The following is a 13969-nucleotide window of genomic DNA, read 5'->3' as shown; positions in this document are numbered from 1 at the left end:
ATGACTCTACGCAAGCCTATTACACAATATAGCCTCATGGATTTCAATTCTCAAATGTCATTTATAGAATCAGAGAATCCCTACAGTGTGGAAACATGCCATCAGGCCCAACAAGTCCACACTGACTCTCTAAAGAGTAACCCATTCCCTTACCCTATTATTCGACATTTACCCCTGACTAATGCACCTAAACTACACATCCCTGAACACAATGGGCAAATTAGCATGGCCAATCCACCTAACCTGCACATCTTTGGACTGTGGGAGGAAACCGGAGCAACCGGAGAAAACCATGTGGACACAGGGAGAATGTGCAAACTCTACATAGACAGTTGCCCGAGGCTGGAATTGAACCTGGCGCTGTGAGGCTTAGCCACTTAGCCACCTTGCCACCCCATGGTGTTATGTTTTTCAGTGACTGGAAGAAAGCAGATTTGGTCTGATCAAAGCAGTTTACAGTTCAGCCATAACAAACGTTGCTTTTGGAAAGACTGTTTTGGTGATGCAGTTCAATATGTTGTTGGCCTTGTCATTGGCTATTTTACTCTGGTTGACAATGCTGACTATAAAGTATGTTCCTTGTCTTGGGATTACTGTACAACATACCTTTTAGCCAGACGGAATGGATTTTAAATGAGTCTTTTTTTCTGTCTCTTCCTTTTTTTGGATGAAAGATACTCTTGAAAGGAGGACAAAAAGGTATATTCATACACATTGTCTTAACAATAACCATAATGTTTCCAACAAGTTTTTTTTCTAATGATCCCAAAGAAAAGAGCAAGGAGTAGAGTAGATACGAAAAGTACTCAAATATTAGAAAATGCCATGTATGCTGGAGATCTGAAATAAAATAGAAGGTGCTAGAGAAACTCAACATCTCTGGAATTCTCTTTCCACAGATCTGTAGAGTATCTCCCCCACTTTCTGTTTTCATTATAAATACTGACAGCCTTTTTCTCCTGATTGGAAAGTTTAGAACAAGGACACATATTCCCATTACAAGGAGCTGGCCATTTGGACAGAGGTAAATAAAATGTATTCATTTAGAGAGCTGTGAATTCCAGCAAACTATTAAGAATATTTAAGCCAGAGAGCCACGGATTTTTGATGACATCAACGAAATCAAGGGGACAGATGAAAAATGACAATTTCAATCAGGGACAAATGGTGCATCGTGCTCAAGGAGTTGCATAGTTTACTGTGTTATATTTCTTACATTCTTGTGTTATAAGCACTTCAAGATAGTTTGGCTTATTTTAATTCAGCTTTGAATACAAGGAGTTGTAAATTACCTTATACACTAGTCATTAAACTAATATGAACCAAGGCAGTATGTCTTAACTATTCAATGCCAGTGTGTTTTGTATCAAGTCAACCAGGGAGCATTCATTTCAGATGAGGAAGGAAAGTTCAAAGGAGATGTGAAGGGTAAGGCTTTGACACAAAGAGTGGTAAGTGTCTGTAATGCCCTGCCAGGTATGGTGGTAAGGGTAGTTATGAAAGGAGTGTTTAAGGAGCTTTTAGATAAGTACATGAATATGCAAAGAATAGAGGGATATGGAGCAAGGGGGTCAATAGGCAGGAAGAAAAATAGTTTAATTTAGCGTCATGTTCAGCACAACATTGTGGGCTGAAGGGCCCTTTCCTGCACTGTACTGTTCAATGGTCTATGCCCATGTTCTATGTAATCCTGAATTATCACAATGCAATTTGTGCATTTCCATCTAGTTCTAAAATAAAACAAAGTGCTAGAGGCTCTCAGCAGGTCTGGCAGTATCTATCGAGAGATGCATAGTTAACATATTACTTCCAAAATGATTCTTCTTTGGTCCAACTGGATGATATATCTCGTGATCCTGAGTTATACTATGTGGATTGTTTGGTGAACATAACTCACTGCTGGATTGTATTTTAATTTGTAGCAACTGCTGAATTTAGTGCAGAGATTAAGCAATTGCATGCATCTCTTTTATTATGTGGTTTGATGGTACACAATGAGTCTGATTTCAAGGCAGGCTGGTTGAAAAGAAGGCAAAGTCAAGAACTGTCTTCAGGCAAGACTATTAATTGGCTGTAATATTAAATATTGCTATACATGTAATCTTACATTTACCAGTTACATAAGATAAGGATGGATCTACCTTCTTCATGTGTTCATGTCCATGTGCTCTTTAGATTGTCTGAAGTTCTAGTCTAGTGTAACCTAGATTTGCTTAGTTTATTCTAACTCCACCCATTCTGTGATCTTTATGCTCAGTGGTGTCTTTGAAGTCATCACAAAATTGTTCCAGAGACTGATGTCCTTACACAGCAGTACCTTGTACAATTATTAATTGTGAGAGTTGTTGATACATTTTGTAAATGAACAAGGATTTGTATTTACATGCTAGCATAAACAGTACATTTTTTTTATTCGTAAATGAGCACAAATCTGGCAAACATTGTTCGAGTCAAAGAAGGAGGCTTTAGGACAGGTGAATAAAAATTTGCTCTGAAAGGCTGTTTTGAGGAAGTGGAGAGAGAAGGGGTTTGGAAGGAAATTTTAGACATTAAGATCTAGGCAGCTAAGGGCATGGCTGGCAGTGGAGAACCATATTGGAGAAATGTTTTCTGGCTTATCTTTAATGATAAAATCAAAGTACACTGACAGAAATGCAGTATCTCAGCACAAAATTGAAAAAAAGGTAAAAACCTAAAAAAGGAAAATTGCTTGAGGCCCAGCAGAAGTAAAAGTAGCAAGAAAACAAATTACATTGAAGCTTAAAAGACTGCCATCAGTGGAACACAGATAAGATTGAAAAGATTACTTTGAACTTCTTAACGATGAAATGCCACAGAAGTTTGGTAAGATTAATAAAAGGAAGGTAGTTAGAAGTGAAAGTAACAAAAATTTCTAGTTACATAAAATAGATAAAATCTGTGGGCTATTTAGAGGAGTAAATAAGTGCAGGTCTGGAAAAACTTCAAAGAGTAACTGCAGAAATATGTGGAAATTGGAATGCCTGCAATGCTTTTCACATTTTTCAGGCATTTACAATGGACAGCTCTTGGAAAGTACTTATAGATACAAAGTAACTATTCAGTCATGATGCAATTCAGTTACTTTTTTATTCATTTAAAGACATGCAAATATTTTAATTTCGATCAATAGTCCTCTTCAAACAAAAGACATTTTGAATTTTCGAAGTAAACTATTAACTAAATAAGATGAGGTAAAATCCTTTCTGGAAGTATCCTATGCACCCATCATAGATGTAGGGGACAACTTTCACAGAGTCATAATTCAGCTTTAATTAGAGCAAAAAACCTACATTATTACTTTGGCCATCTTTGTACGACTGCTTGATTCTCATTTCACTGACTTTCAATTGACACTAGTTTTCCCACTGGACCAAAGTTAAAAGTTACTATCATAATCTCCTAGAATAGTGTCACGTGGTGCCTAAGCTGAACAATTGCCTGTACAGGTGTATGTAAGGTGCACTGAATTACACTAAAATTTCTACACAGCCACAGTCCATTCACCTCAACTAATCCATCGCGATTATATCTTAATAAATATAATAGTTCTTCAGCTATGTGCTAACCTTATCTCTATTTTAGTTCATTGTTGTTTCCTTAAGTATATTCTTTCTCAATATATTCTTAAAAATTGACATCATATTTGCTTCAATAACTAACTAAATTCAACAGCATTCACATTTCCTTGAGTTTCTTGGCTGTAAGTCTAATTTTTAATCAGACATTTATAGCAACCAATTCTGTTCTTAATCAGAACAAACATTTTTGCTGACTTCTTTTATTTTATCCAATTGAAATGTTTTATCAATTTGAATATCCAAATTATTCTATCTTCTCAAAATGTCCAGTCTCTTCTCCTTCCTTATCGCAGCATGAGTTGGTATTGTCTTGGAAACCGAAGATTCTGATGAGCAATCCTGATCCTGTAACCTTCCAAAAGTTTCCATTTAAATTCATGGAATTCTGATGAAATGAAACGGGTAAAGTTAGACTGCTAATTGCATAGACTAACTCCTGAGGAAATATTCACCTTGTTCCAGACTTACCACACACACTCCCAAATACAGTTCCCCCGGACTCAACCCTCTCTTCCCCATACATCCTTCACCCTTCCACACCCTTCCCACGAGTTGGACCCTACGACCCACTCCACCACCTCCCCAACTCCACCACTCCCTGATCAGATCCAGCCTGATCCCGACCCAGAACCAGATCCAAAACCCACAACCATGCCACACAATCCAACCTGAGCAATTCGTGCCTCATCAGTACACTTTCGATCATCATAAAGTGATAGAAAGGTATCACCAACAGTACTATCAAGCAGCACTTACTCAGCAAGAATTGGTCACTGGTACACAGTTTGCGTTGTGTCAGGGCCCCTCAGCCTCTGACCTCATTGCAGACTTAGTTTATAGATAGATGCTAATTCTCTGTTCTTAAACATAACAAAAAAGTTTTATTGACACTGTCACATCCCAAAATACCATTTTATTCAGCTTCAGAACAGGTGAGGTGGGATTGATTACTCTGCGCAAGTCCATATTTGTCTGAGTGTGGCATCAGGGAGCTCTAGCAAAACTGGAGTCAATAGGAATCAGGACAACAACTCTCTGCTAGTTAAAGTCATACCTGGAAAATCAGAGCATGGTTGTAATTGCTGGAGGTCAATCATCTCAGCTCCTGAACATCTCTGCAGGAGTCCCTCAGGGTAGTATCCTTCGTACAACCATCTTCAGCTGCTTCATTAATGATCTTTCCTCTATCACAATGCACAAAGTCAGGCATGGGGTTATTCACTGATGATTACACAATATTTGGCATCACTTGCAACTCCTTAGAGACTGAAATGGTCTGTGTCCAAATGCTACAATATCGAGGCTTGAACTAATCAGGAGCAAGTAATATTCATGCCACACACGTGCCAGGCAATGATCATTCCCAACAAGAGAGAGTCTAACCATTGCCTCTAGGCATTTAGTGGCTTTGTCATCACTATTAACATCTTGGAAGTTGCCATTGATTTGAAATTCAACTGGACCAACTATATAAAAACTATGACTACAACAGCAGAACAGTTGCTAGAAACAAGCAGCGAGTAACTCACTTCCCGATTAAGTCACCAAGGCTCCTCAGATAGCATTTACCAAGTATAGAAAACATAGAAACATAAGCAGTAGGAGCCAGAAGCACTGCTATCTAGAAAGACAAGGGTGGCAGAAACATGGGAACATCACTACCTGCAGGTTCCCCTCCAAGCCATCACCATCCTGATTTTGGAAATATATTGCTGTTACTTCACTGTCATGGGTCAGAATCCTGGAACTCCCTCCCTAATGATACTGTTTGTCTACCTGTACCAAATAGATTGTAGCAATTCAAGATGGCAGATTGCCGCCATCTTCTCAAAGGCAACTAGGAATGAACAATAAGTGCTGGGTCAGCCAGGGATGTCCATATCCCATAAGGTAATATACCTGAAGAAGAATAAAACACTCTCAGCCACATTCAGCAGCTTGGGCCCTCTGGATTCCATGAGTGAGCCGGATTGCTGACCAATGTTGTAGCGTACTACAAACCTACCTGATTTCAGGTGTTGGATTACTCAGTTTGTGACAAAAGATTGATTTGGTTTTGAGTGTGAATCAAATCAGATTGACATTGACTACAAGTAGTCAGTGATCACCTCATTCTAAGGAAGGTTTTGTGCCATATTTCTTAACACCTGAGTCCAATGAACTGGATTTCAATTTTCACCAGGATTTGACAGACAAAGATTTCCCATCCATAACCTAATCAAACAGGTTGAGTACCAATCTGCAATTTTTTCCGTGTCACTTCAATAGCAAGTAGTAAAAGTGACAAAGATCTTTAATCAGCTATGAGATAGAAAACAAATTGAACGTTCTGAAATCATTATCTCAAGCTCCCATCAATAATGTGCATGAAAAAGTGAGTGTTATCATAGCAACTATGATCCCCTGCATGAATAGCAGCATATTTTCCAACTCCTTTGCCCTGAAAGCTCAGCAGATTATGTTACCATCAAATTCAAAACATTGATACAAAAAATGACTGCAAGATAAATTCATGATAGAGATACCTGTTCCTGTAATTAACATTGTGACTTTCCAACTCTTCAAGGAAACAAATTATTTCTGACAGGTTGATGAATGGTGGTGTGGACAAAGGTATGAGGTATTTTCTTTGCTGCAGGTTAAACCTGTCAAAAACATTTACCATCCATTTTAGGAAAATATTCAAGTTATCCTCTCAGTTTTGTTTTAAAGTTTGCTTAATTTCAGTTGACATTTTGCAGTGGCATTTTTCTTTTTGATCGTTGATGTTAATAGTTGGATATTAAGTAACCTCAGCTCTGTCAATGCTTGGACTTTCATGCAAAGAAATGGTACATTTCGTGGAATAATGCTACCCTAATGGAGATCTGAAGTGAAAAAAGTAGAAAGTGAAGGAAATACTGAACAATCAAACGGCACCTACATAGACAGAAGCAGAGTCAACAACTTGGCTTTTTTTGCCAAGTCAGGCCAAAGCAAGAGCACATGGTTAGTGGGAATCAAGTCTGGGGTATCTGTCCCATTTTGATTTCCTGCACTTTTCATTGACAAGCTCAAGCTCATAGGTAGACTACCTGCAATTCTGCTCTTGCCAGCTCCACTGCGGGAGTAGACAGCTCAAACTCCTATAATCATTGTGATCTTGGGACCATTTCATAAGTATAGAAGGCTCATGCCAACAAAAGGACTTCAGTCTGCCAAGATGATTCAAAATCAGAAAGTGCTAGAGAAACTCAAAAAGTAGCATCTCTAAAGAGGAAAACATAGTTAATGTTTTGTGTCCAGAACTTCATCAGAACTGAAAGCAGCTGGGAAAAGACGCTGAATTTGGATGGGATGGGAGGGGAATGGTGGATAACAGGTAGTTGTTTGGCTGGGAAGGCATGAGACAGATGGCGATAGTGCACAAAGAGAAATAAAAAGCAAATAACAAGATTGCTGATAGTAAAGCCAGGAAAGAAGTTATTCCTAAATAGGTGATAATGGGAATTGTGAATTCTTGCAAAAGGTTTGATAGTCCTTGGGACAACCCATACAGAACAGCTGTCTGTGTTAGGGTCAAAACAATATCCACTGTGGGGGTCTGGAATCAGGTATCTAACATGGAGAGAGGTGTTCACATTCTGAAATTGTTAAACGCCATGTTAAGTCCTGAGGCCTGTCATATACACAGGTGGAAAATGAGGTGTTGTTCTACCAGAGTGATTGGTCTCTGACTGAACTTTCCATTTCCTCCCAGCAACTCTGAGCCAATACTTCTTCAGCGATTTTAAGAATGCAGTGAATGCCCATTATATTTGAGCTGTCTCCCTAAAATAGTTTATTAATTGAGCTCAATCTCATCTCTTTCTGCATGAAAATATACATATAAACATTGAATCTTGCTCATCTTGATTGAGGAATTAAAGTTAGGACTGTGTTTCTAATTAATAGTGTTTAATTTTCAGTTAGCATCACTGACATAATCACACATGCTTATATTGTGAATAACAAGGAAAATGGATTTGGCTTTGTTCAGGACAGTCTCAGACCAGCATCAGAACCATAGTGTACTTAGATAAAACATATATATATTTCAGAATAAAATATATTGACTAGTTTTCTTACAGTTGAGAAAATTCCTCTGAGCTAACCAATGTTAGCAGACAGTCGGATGGTGGCTAGATGGCTGGTTGGTGATGCTAAATGACACTAACAGCATAGGTTCAATTCTCACACCAGCTGAGGTCACCATGAAGGTAGGGCCTTCTTAATCTTGCCCCTTGCCTGAAGCACGATGACCCTCAGGTTAAACCACCACCTGTCATCTCTCGCTAATGCAAGAGGAGCAGAATGGTCCTACGGGATGATGGTAACTTTACCTGCTATTACACAGAATTCCCATGTAAGGACTTGGACAGGCAAGGACAGTGGGCAAAGAAGTGGCAGATGAAATACAGTGTGGGAAGGTATGAGGTTATATACTTTGTTTGGAAGAATAGAAGTGTAAACTATTTTCTAAGTGGGGGAAGGCTTTCGAAATCTGAAGCACAAAGGGACTTAGAAGTCTGAGTTCAGAATTGTCTTAAGGTTAACATGCAATTTCAGTTGGCAGTTAGGAAGGCAAATGCAATGTTAGCATTCAGTTTGAGAAGGCTAGAATTCAAAGAGCAAGGATGTACTGCTGAGGCTGTATAAGTCTCTCATCAGATTAATTTTTTAATATATGAACAGTTTTGCACTGCTTATCTCAGGTAAGACATGCTGGCCTTTGGTAGGGTGCAGAGGAAGTTTACAAGAATGATTCCAGGATGAAGGTCTTGTGATATGAGGAGCAGTTGAGGACTCTGGGTCTTAACTCGATGGAGCTTAGAAAGATGAGGGATGATTTCATTGAGACTTACAGTACACTGAGAAGCCTGGATAGATCAACAGGACACTGCACATGATACATTTCTTTAATGATCTTCCTCTTGCTTTCTGAGATGGTTATTTGAGTGAACATTTCAACTCTCCATCCTCTTTGAGATTTTTGGTCAATCTGTTACGAATCTACACCTGCTAGTAACTGGTGACACCAACACTCTTTTCCCATGGTCTCAAACTGAAAGCACTGACATCCCCATGATATTCACCTTGGAGGTGACCAGGACACAGGTAAACATTCAGCTCAAGCTAAGTTGATGATAATTACCTGACACTTTTTGATAATGTTAAGAGAAAAGAAAGTCCATCCATACAGAAAATATTTAAAAAGAAGAGAATTTCAATTCTGTTGACTAGATGATCAGAAGTACATGATAAGCATTAGATTAGGATAGGTTTTGTGCAGAAGATACTTTCACTCATTAGGACCCCAGGACACGGCCTTAGATTGAAGATTAGGAGGAATTTCTTCAGCCAGAGGAAAGTGAATCTCGCAACTCCTTGTTGCAGAAGGCTGTGGAGGTCAAGTCATTGAAAGTATTTAAGACAGAGATAGATTCTTGATTAATAAGGGGATCAGGGTTACTAGTAGAAGGCAAGATAATGGGGTTGAGAAAATATAAACCATGGTCAAATGGCAGAGCAGACTCAATGGGTTGAATGGCCTAATTCTGTTCCTTTATCTTTTGGTCTTATAGTCTTAAGAAGGTTGGATGATTATAGGCTCTGATGTATTAAATATGAGTCTAAACTTTAATAATGATTACTTGATAATATTTATCCATCAGAATAAAGACTTGATTACATTATATTGATGGTTCCAGTACAAGGGTTAAAGTTTGAAATTGTCAATCCGTATTGAAAATGTTATCTATACCAATCCCCTATTCAGAAATACATGTGAGCTATTCAAATACACCTCGAAAGCAATGACAAGAACAAATCCATTTAAGAAATATGGATTACTCAACAAATAATACACTGAGATTATGCTTAGAACCAAATTAGAAATCAAAGCTTTGATCTTGTCTCAGTTTTGACTCTCTATCTGACTGTCAATGACTAGGTCCGACCTCAATTATTTCCTGAAGGCCAAGTTTAAATAATGTGTCTAGCTTTGGGAACACTTCACCACAGTCCCTTCGAATATTTTTTGATTAGGATCAAGTCAGTGTCTGTGTGATTTGTATCTGTCCTCAAGGCTCTTGTGTCATTATATATAGCACAGCACCACCCTCTTAAGGGCAGTTAGAGTTTGGATACAATTGCTGGTCCAGCCAGCAAACCCACACCCCATGAACCAATAAAGAAAGAAGTTTTAATGGCTTGTGCTTGCTGTTTATCTTTGTTTTCCCTGTTATTGGCAAAGATTGAAATTCAGATTCAGGTTGGGTTAAATCATGTTTCGATGACGTACCCATATCTCAAGAGAGTAGGTTGAATCCAACACTTTCTGACCTTGAGACTAGAGTGTTGACATTAATTATTTTATATTCAAGGATAACATGAATAAATCCATGTTGCAAGTTTCTGGATGATCAAAGGCCATATATGTTAAAAATTATGGATTTTTATCCCCACATGATGTGATTTTGATTTAGCATTGAATTTCATTGGAATTAATCCAATTTTGTGTCTAGACATCATCAGCTTACCCAACAAAAGCCTTTATTTTCCATATCTCTTTGGTAACCATCATATATGAGTAATCTTTCTACCTTGGTAGTTGGTATTGAAATCAGGTCTGTTTTCTGCTGTAATCTGCATTCAGTCATATTTTTAAATTCCAAAACTTGTAAGTAAAGTATATTGATGCTCTACGTTATCCCTTCAACATCCTTCCTAAGGAATTGAAAGTTAGAAAACATGTTTCCCTCGCTATTTCAAAAAAACTGCTTTGAGAACAGAGCATCAACAGGGCACTGCACATGAATACATTTCTTTGATGATCTTCCTCTTGCTTTCTGCGATGGTTATTTGAGTGAACATTTCAACTCTCTATCCTCTTTGAGATTTTTGGTCAATCTGTTACGAATCTACACCTGCTAGTAACTGGTGACGCCAACACTCTTTTCCCATGGTCTCAAACTGAAAGTACTGGAATCCCCATGATATTCACCTTGGAGGTGACCAGGACACAGGTAAACATTCAGCTCAAGCTAAGTTGATGATAGTTTCCTGACACTTTTTTGATAATGTTAAGAGAAAAGAAAGTCCATCCATACAGAATACATTTAAAAAGAAGAGAGTTTCAATTCTGTTGACTAGATGATCAGAAGTACATGATAAGCATTTGATTAGGATAGGTTCTGTGGACCACATACTAAAACTGACATTAATCTTTATGTTTTTAGAGATAGGCAGAATCCCCACTGCCTCTATGCTATAGTCAAGTTATAGCACTGTTGGTTACAGATAAAAGAATATGCATCTTTGCCTAGGCCCATGTGTCTAGAACTTTCACTTTTTCTGCATTTCTCTCTCCTTTTTAAAGATCACTTTGCCTTCCTAAGATTTTCTACTGAAACATGGTGGTTTGATTTAGCATTCTTTTCATTACTGCTGTAAAACACGTGTGGTGATTTTTAATGTAAAGGATGCTATATTAAAACTATTGTCATACTTTGTGCTTTGTAGCTACACACTGCCCATAAATAGGCAGCATTCTGACCATGTTGATTAGGTTGGCTCCTTTGTTGCGAAATTGTAAACGATAAAGAATCCTGTCAGTTTAGCTTTGTCTTGTTTAACTTCATGCATAATGTACTTATGTAATTCAGTATTGTGAAAATTAGGCTACAGTAACCATATTGGGCTAACTTCACTTTACAGAACAGCAAAATGCATGACACTAATAAGCTTGGAGAAATAGGCACAGGAGTAGGCCATTCAGCCCCTTGAATAAGCGCCAGCATTCAATAAAATCGTGGCTGATTTGATTTTGGTCATTGCACCACTTTTCTGCCCTGCCCACCCTAAACCCTTGATTTCTTTATGGAACAAAAACCTGTCCAACTTAACCATGAATATGTTCAATGACTTAGCCTTTACTGGTCTCTAGGAAAGATGAACCCAGAAATAAAAATCAATAAGCGCAGAGTTCATTCTCATGTCAGTCTTAAATGGGAGTCCCCGATTTACAAATGGTTCTGGATTTCTTCAGGATAGAAAACGTCCTGTTAGCATCAAGCATGATGAGCCCCTTCAAAATTTTACATCTTTCAATAGAATAATCGTTAATTTATCTAAACTTAATTAAATATGAACTGATTTGCCCAATCTTTTCTCATTAGACAATCCCTTCATTACAAGAATTTTATTCAGTTATCAATTTAAAACTTTTCTGGACTGTAAATATATCCCTTCTTAGTCAGGAATCCAAAACACTGTACATTGTACTCTACTTGGATTCAATCTTTAAAACAATGAGCTTTCCTCTTCCCATTATTGTTTTGCACCTCCGCATTTCTGCACATATCAAATTTATTTTATTTTTAGTTGGGTAGAAAGCTTAAAGCTAATCATGAAACTCTGCTCTAACTCACTGTCTCAGACTGATTAGTTGAAATGATAATCAAAACTGCTCCTTTAAATCAGAATTTTTTGCTCTAAAACCTATATCATCTCTTCATCTGAGTTCCTGCATTGTTCTCCATGAAGTGCAGTCATTCTAACTTCTGGATTTTGTTGACAAACATATTTGCCTTAAACTAATATTTAGATCCCAAGATGGCAGCAGAGTAGGGATCTTCAGCCAGAGTTCATGAGTTCCATCTACTTCTTTCCTTTTTTTCTCTTTTTTGTTTCTTTTTCTCTCTTCTTTCTTCTTACCTACCATCCTCGGGTAGCATCGGCGATGTCTGGGGTGAGGCCAGCATGAACTCGAGGCCTTGAGAGCCTTGAGTTGAATGCAGAGTGCCCTCCCATCCTTGATATGAAGCCAGCGCAGATTTAACATAGAAAATAGAACATGACAGTGCAGTACAGGCCCTTCGGCCCTCTATGTTGTGCCGATTTATGGCCTCAAGTGGAGCCAGCATGGAGTCCTGGCCTCAAGGGCCTCATGGTGAAGCCCAGTGTGGACGGAAGACAAGGAGAGGCAGTGAGGGCCAGCACTGACTTGAGGTGAGGCCTGGCACAGCACAAACTCGTCTGCTTCATCCTCTCTGCTTGGAAGGACGTAATTCTGAATGGTTTTTTGTTTATTCTTCTAATTTGTTCCTAAGATTTTGTACCTAGATACCTTTTGTATGTAAGGTGATGCAAAGATCTGCAATGCTGGACCCTTGTACACAAGGCAGTGTCATAAGCGATGAGTTTGTGAACTTTTCACTGCACTCATGTGAGTGTATGTCACAATAAATCTAACTCTAATTTCTAAATTCAACATAAAAAGCTAAATTAAAATCTGGACTTGAATCAACTTAATACTTCTCCCTGTCTTATATGTTCTGTGCATTTATTTCCTTGTGATTTGAATTGATCATGACCACAATATCACAGCATAAATTCATGTGATGTCTCTCCTTGGCAAAACAGCCACAAGTACCAAAACTTGGCAATTTCACTGAAATTACTTTATCTAATATGCAGTGCTGGGAATTATTTTCAGATGACTTCATGGTATGAAATAAAACCGTGTTTAATTCAGGAATTAAAGGAAAAGGCACAAATAATGCAACAAATCTGAAATAATACCAGAAAAGCAAGCAATACATGAGTTGATTGAAATTTAAGAGAACTTAACATTTTGAATGTGACATGACACTGTGTAATCAAGCTCCTTAAGAGGGAGTTTCTTACCAACGGTAAATCAGATTCTTCGGTTTACATCCGAGATCTGCTGAAAATTAAACATCTTTTAGAAGGAATGCTAACATTCAACTCCAACTCTTTTAATCTCCTGGAGAAGCTAAACAGGCTGGGGCTGTTTTCCCTGGAGCGTCAGAGGCTGAGGGGTGACCTTATAGAAGTTTATAAAAGTATGAGGGGCATGGATAGGGTAAATAGGGTCAGGGAGTTCAGAACTAGAGGGCATAGGTTTAGGGTGAGAGGGGAAAGATATAAAAGAGACCTAAAGGGCAATTTTTTCACACAGAGGGTGGTACGGGTATGCAATGAGCTGCCAGAGGATGTGGTGGAGGCTGGTACAATTGCAACATTGAAGAGACAATTGGATGGGTATGTGAATAGGAAAGGTTTGGAGGGATATGGGCTGGGTGCTGGCAGATGGGACTAGATTGGTTGGGATATCTGGTCAGCATGGATGGATTGGACCGAAGGGTCTGTTTTCATGCTGTACACCTCTATGACTCTATGACTAACCCTTCAGGTATTTTAACAGGTTTACAATTACCATATTTTCCCTTCTGACAAGCCAAAAATACAACATATTTTTGTGTATAACTAGAAATCGTGTACTATCCTCTTCAACTGTATTTATCTCAAATGTGACTGTGGGAGTG

This window comes from Chiloscyllium plagiosum, unplaced genomic scaffold (assembly GCF_037043375.1).
Source record: "Chiloscyllium plagiosum isolate Xiang-an unplaced genomic scaffold, Cpla_swu_hap1 HiC_scaffold_21, whole genome shotgun sequence".
In the NCBI taxonomy this organism is placed as follows: Eukaryota; Metazoa; Chordata; class Chondrichthyes; order Orectolobiformes; family Hemiscylliidae; genus Chiloscyllium; species Chiloscyllium plagiosum.
This window is presented reverse-complemented; position numbering follows the sequence as displayed.